We start from the raw sequence: 6,906 nt of genomic DNA on the forward strand, positions 1-6,906 counted from the left end.
ATAAATGGGTCATTTTCGGTCTGGCAAACAGTGACTAGAGGGAAGCCGTCAGGATCCGTGCTGTGTCCTCAACTATTTACTATCTAAATGACTTGGATGAAGGGACAGAGTGTCATGCAGCCAATTTGCTGATTCCACAAAGATGGTCAGGAAAGCAAATTGTGGAGAGGACACAAAAAATCTGCAAAGGGATATAGGCTGGCTAAGTGACTGGGCAAAAATTTGGCAGATGGTGTATAATGTGGGAAAATGTGAGGTTATAAACTTTGGCAGAAAAAATAGAACAGCAAATTATAATTTCAATGGAGAAAAATTGCAAAGTGCTGCAGTACCGTGGGATCTGGGGGTCCTTGTGCATGAATCACACAAAGTTAATATGCAGGTACAACAATAATCACGGAGGCAAATGGAATGTTGGCCCCTATTGCCAGGGAGATAGAGTATAAAAGCAGAGAATTACTGCTACAACTGTACAGGGTATTGGTGAAGCCACACCTGGAGTACTGCATACAGTTTTGGTCCCTGTATTTAAGGAAGGATATACTTGCATTGGAGGCTGTTCAGAGAAGGTTCACTCGATTGATTCGGGAGCTGAGAGGGTTGACTTATGAAGATAGGTTGAGTTTGTTGTGTCTATACACATTGGAGTTCAAAAGAATGAGAGGTGATCTTATTGAAACATATCAGATAATTAAGGGGCTCGACAAGTTGAATGCAGAGAGGATATTTGCACTCAGAGGAAACTAAAATTAGGGGACATAGTCTCAGAATAAGAGGCCGCCCATTTAAAACTGATGATGAGGAGGAATTTCTTCTCTCAAGGGTTGTAAATCTGTGGAATTTCTACCTCAGAGAGCAGTGGAGGCTGGGTCATTGAATATATTAAAGGCGGAGATAGATAGATTTTTGATCGATAAGGGAATAAAGTTTATGGGGAACGGGCAGGGAAATGGAGCTGAGCCCAAGATCAATCAGCCATGATCTTATTAAATGGCAAAGCAGTCTCGAGGGGCAAGTGGCCTACTCCTGCTCCAATTTCTTATGTTATAATCTACCCTGTGCTGTACCTGCCCTGGGAGTGTTTGATGGCACAATGCAGAGGAAGCTTTATTCTGTATCTAACCCATGCTGTCGTTGTCCTGGGAGTGTGTTATTGGAGAGTGTAGAGGGAGCTTTACTTTGTATGGAATCCGTGCCGTACCTGCCCTGGGAGTGTTTGATAGGACAGTGTAGAGGGAGCTTTATTCTGTATCTAACCAATGCAGTATCTACTTTGGAATGTTTTGAAAGATTAGAGGGAGAAATACACCGTATCTAACCAGTGTTGTACCAGCCCTTGGAATGTCTGGTGTGACAGTGTTGAGGAAGCTTTATCTAAGAAAGGCAAGTATATCATTCCTTGGATTAGGCGACCAAAACTGTGCACAGTAATTCAGGTGTGGTCTCATCAAAGCCCTGTTGCGAAATTATAGAGAGAATTACACTCTATCTAAATTATGCTGTGCTTGCCCTTGGAGTTTTTATTTGCACAGTGTAGGGGGAGCTTCACTTAGTATCTTACCAATGCCGAACCTGCCCTGGGAATGTCCGGTGGAACAGTATAGAGGGAGAGTTAGGCTGTATTTAACCCATGCTGTACCTGCCCTGGAATGGTTGGGACAGGGTAAAAGGAGCTGTACCCCGTGCCTAACCTGTGCTGCACCTGCCCTGGGAGTGTTTGATGGGACAGTGTAGAGGGAGCTTTACTCTGTATCTAACCCGTGCTGCACCTGTCCTGGGAGTGTTTGATGGGACAGTGTAGAGTGAGTTTTACTCTGTATCTACCCCATGCTGTACCTGCCCTGTGATTTGATGCAACAGTGTATAGGAAGCTTTATTCTGTATCTAACCAATGCCGTATCTACCGTGGAATATTGGGACAGGGGAGAGGGAGATATACTCCGTATCTAACGTGTGTTGTACAGGCCCTTGGAATGTCTGGTTGGACAGTGTTGCGGGAGCATTGCTCTGTATCTTAGCAAGGCAGATATGTCTTCCTTAGATAAGGCGACCAAAACTGTGCACAATTTTGAGAGAGATTAGAGAGAGAATTACACTGTGTCTAAATTGTGCTGCAGCTGTCCTATGCGTGTTTATTTGACAGTGTAGTGGGAGCTTTCCTTAGTGTCTAACCAATGCAGTACCTGCCCTGGGAGTGTTTCACGAAACAGTTTACAGGAGATTTACTCTGTATCTAACCCGTGCTGTACCTGTCCTGAGAGTGTTCGATGGGATAATGGAGAAGGAACTTTACTCTATATCTAACCTCGTGCTGCACCTGCCCTGAGAATGTTTCTTGGGATACTGCAGAGCGAGCTTTACTCTATATCACCCGTGCTGTACCTGCCCTGAAAGTGTTTGATGGCACAATGTGGAGGGAGCTTTACTCTATCTAACGCATGTTGTACCTGCCCTGGGAGTGTTTGGGATATTATAGACTGAGATTTACTGTGCATCAACCCTGGTAGTGTTTGGGACAGGATGGAGTGAGATTTACTCTGTATCTAACCCCTGCTTTACTGGTAGTCCTGACATCAGTAGTTGGGAAAATTCTAGAATCTAATATTAAGCTCGTAGCAAGTAATAACAGGAATGGACAGAATCAACACAGATTAATGAAAGGGAAATTGTACTTGACAAATCTATTAGTGATTTTTGAAGTTTTAACTAGCAGGATAGATAAGGAGGGACCACTGGATGTGGTGTATTTAGATGTACAGAAGGCATTCGATGAGGTGCCGCATATGAGGTTATAAAATAAGATTAGGGCTCATGGGATTGAAGGTAATATACTAGCAAGGATTAAGGATTGGTTAACGGACAGAAAAGAGAGAGTAGGAATAAACGGGTGATTTTCGGGCTGGCAGACTGTAACTGGTGGGGTGCTGCAAGGATCGGGCCCCAGCTATTCACAATCTAGATCATTAATTTGGATGAGTGGACCAAACGTAATATATCGAAGTTTGCTGAGGCTATAAAGCTAGTTGGGAATGTAAGTGTGAGGAGGATGAAAAGAGGTTTCAAGGGGATACATACAGGCTCAGTGAGTGGGCAAGAACATGGTAAATGGAATATAATGTGAAAAAATGTTAAGTTAGACACTGACAGTAAAAATAGAAAGGCAGAGTATTTATTTTAAATGATGAGTGATTGGGAAACATTGTATTCAGAGGGACCTGGTTGTTATTGTCCACAAATCGCTAAAAGTTAATATGCAGGTACAGCAAGCAATTAAGAAAGCAAATGATATATTGGTCTTTATTACAAAAAGATTTGAGTATTTACATTTACTGCAATTATACAGGGCCCTGGTGAGACCACAGCTGGAGTATTGTGTACAGTTTTGGTCTCCTTACCTAAGGAAAGATAAACTTGCGATAGAGGGAGTGCAGTGAAGATTCACCAGACTGATTCCTGCGATGGGGGGATTGTCCTTTGAGAGATTGAGTAGACTAGGCCTATATTCTCTAGAGTTTAGAAGAATGAGAGGTGAGAGGCGACAGGCGACACACACATCCCAGGAACAAATTTTTAAAAAGTGATGTGAAATGTTTAACTTTGATCAAGGACACCAGCCAAATTGATAGAGACACTCTCTGCCCTGCAGGACCTGTGTCCAGGGGAGAAGGTGATGGTTAATCTGACCAAATTTGGGTTAAATGTTGTGCTCATCGAGCTGAGCACCTCGTGCCAGCATCAAACACTCTCCAGTCGGGCACAGCATGGGTTAGATACAAAGTTAACCCATCGGTCGCTCCCCGACACAGATACTGAGGGACAGGGAGTGTCCGGGACACTGACATTTCTCACTCAACAAGGTAGAAATTGATAATGTACCTCTACCCATTAATCCTGGGCTCCACACGGCTCGAATCCTGCTACTGTTTCCCTTTCTGTAACAGCACTGAGCTCAAATCAGCCCACAATTAGCACGGCTCAGGGATTTTGTTTGCTAGGCACTACAGTGATGTCATAAAGCAGGGCCATTCAGCCCAGCTGGTCCTCTCCTTGTCCCTTTAAAGGAGGAGAGCTGGGACATCCTGTCTCAACGCACATCCCCCTGTTCATACTGAGAATCCCCGGGGAAGGCCCAAGGGCCAGAGTGTGGAACACAACCAGGGTGGAAAAGAGGAGGAGAGAAGGGGTGGTAAATGAAGGAGTTGGGACCAAGGGCCACCGAGCTTCAGTTTTAGAGCCTGGAGACTTCAGGAGGGATAAGCAAGTTCTGTAGTTTCAGGATCCAGGGAAAGAAAAAGGAGCAGATGGGGAGACTGGTGTGGATTCCAGCACAGTGAGAATGTAGGGGGAGGGAGATTGTATCGGGCCAGGTATTCGGGATGTAGGAGGGACAAGAGAGGAAAGGTCAGAGGAGCAATTACTGCAGCAGTGTCCATCAATAGTGAGAGAGAGAAGGTGAGGTCAGAGTGGGCCCTGGACAGGCCGGTAAACTGTTTGTTTGCTGTGACCAGCTTTCCTTCTGTCACAAATAGTCTCCTGTAGCCCAGTGACACAAACAGCCCATTAAACGCCACCAATGAATGTCCTTTGGTCTGGTGATGTCTCCCTTTGTGAAACATCGGCAGTTGTTAAAGCTTCTCATTCTGACTCGCTCACAATGAGACAGTATCCACTGTCCCTTTTATTTCATGGGCTTCATCTTTGCTGGTATTGGTAACACGCCTGGGATCACTAAACACAGAACCCAGTCTGTTAATCACTTTCAGCAACTGGAGTTAGCGTGTGCCCCACAGCATCTCTCTCACCTTCAATGTGTGAATAGAGCATCACACCTGCAAAGCTGATTTAAGTTTATAACCAGGCAGCACATATATTTAAGAAAAGCCTGTAGGCTGATGAGACACTGTTCAGGTGCTAGTGTGCTGCTGGTTTGTCCGGCATTTTGCCTGTAATGGAAAATAACTGAACATTTCTCCCAGTGTAACATTCGCTGTAATGAAATGTGTCTTTTAATAAGCCTCACGTCCTTGCTCATGTCTGCTGCAATTGTGTAGAAAGAGGATGTGTGAAGTGATGGTGTTTGTATAGAGTTGTGAAACAAGGAAACGGTATCTGTGTGTGACAGTGACACAGCCCTTTGGTCACAGGCAGAAACATGCACCGATTTGCTTGTGCTTATGGTTTGAGCAGGGTCAGTTCATGAATGCTCAAGCGAAGAGGGATCGGGAGCAGAGGCAGTAAATACAATCTAAATGTAAATTCTGATGTAGTTTATCTTAATTTATTCCTATTTTAATAGCTTTTGCTGAATGTGGCCCATGCCAAGTGCCAGGATATTGGATCAGGCCCACCATAGAAAATTAGTTTAGCACCTTGAGGTAGACAATGTCACCCGGATTCCCCCATCCATCAACCTAACATCTTCTTTACAGACTCAAGCTAATTTGTAAGCTGTGACAATGTTTACCGGAATCCGTGTTCAGTATATGTAATGGCCCCTTTCCTTTCCCCATGATCGAAAACAGCATCTCTCAGGATCCCTTCAAGCACCTTCCCAGTAATCGAGGTCACGTTGATGGGCCTTCAGTTCCCGAGCTCTGACTTGTGCCCAATTTGGAAAATGGGAACTACGTGTGCTACCTTCCAATCTCAGGGAACAACCCATGACTCGACTGAGCTGTTGGAGATCTGGGCAAGGGGCGGACAGAGCACCCGTCCCAACTCTTTAAACACCCTTGGGTGGATATCATCTGCACCTTACACGTCAAGGTTAACCCGCACGGTGAATTTGCTGTCAGTGAAGAGTGATTAGAAAGAACAAAGTGCCGTTTGCCCCGCTTAGTGTGACCCTGAAGGACTGTGTCCATGTTGAAGTTCTCCCCCCATACGATATTCCCCCCAGATTGTCCTCACTGAGCTCCAGCCAGGTGATGCTAAACACACGGGTGGGAAAGATAAAAATCTACAGCAATGTGTTGAATGCAACACGAATTTATTTTTCTACATCCAAAATATTAAACTCCAGTCCAGTTACAGGAGTTATTAACATCAGCGGAAACAAACCCGAACTGCCAGAATGAACATGGTTCAGTCGGGATGTGATTAACAGCAGCAATAACAGCAGATCCCAACCCCTGCAGTCACTTGTGAAGTCTCTGGTGCCTCAACACATGGGATGACTGAGTGAATCCCTTCCCACACTCAGAGCAGGTGAACGGCCACTTCCCGGTGTGAACTCGCTGATGTGTTTCCAGCTGGGACGGGTAGTTGAAACGTTTCCCACAGTCCCCACATTTACAAAATTTCTCCCCAGTGTGACTGCAGTTTGTGTCTCTGCAGGTTGGATGATAGGCTGAAGCATTGTCCACACACAGAGCACGTGTACAGTTTCTCCCTGGTGTGATCGGTGCTTTTTGCTTCCATGCTCAAAGGCTGATGATATTCTGTTCCCGATGAATCGAGTGACTCTGTCAGATCGTAATGTGATGTTTGCTTTGAGCCTCCAGTCGACAAATCCTCCCCTTTTAATACCCTGTAAAGTGAATTTTAGACAGGAAAAAGGATTGGTGAGAGAGAATCCACAAAAACACAAAGGCATGTTGAGACATTGAGATTAATGAACTTGGTTATTTGTAGGGACAGCACTAGAAATAGTAACCATGAAAGCAGTCAGTTTGTGGTAAAACCCAACTGGTTCATTAATGTCCTTCAGGGAAGGGAACCCACCCACACTGACAGGCCCACATGGGGAATTGTTGGTCCCACTGTGCCCAGAATTACTGGGGGTGAAACCCAGCAGCTTCTCCTGAATTTCCTCTCCAGCTCAAACTGATGCAACAAACAGACCTACACAGGACGCCAGGTATCCAAAGCATCGCTCTAACATTTGCTGCATAGTTGAGAGGCGAT

The sequence above is a fragment of the Pristiophorus japonicus genome, unplaced genomic scaffold, assembly GCF_044704955.1.
Source record: "Pristiophorus japonicus isolate sPriJap1 unplaced genomic scaffold, sPriJap1.hap1 HAP1_SCAFFOLD_82, whole genome shotgun sequence".
NCBI lineage: Eukaryota > Metazoa > Chordata > Chondrichthyes > Pristiophoridae > Pristiophorus > Pristiophorus japonicus.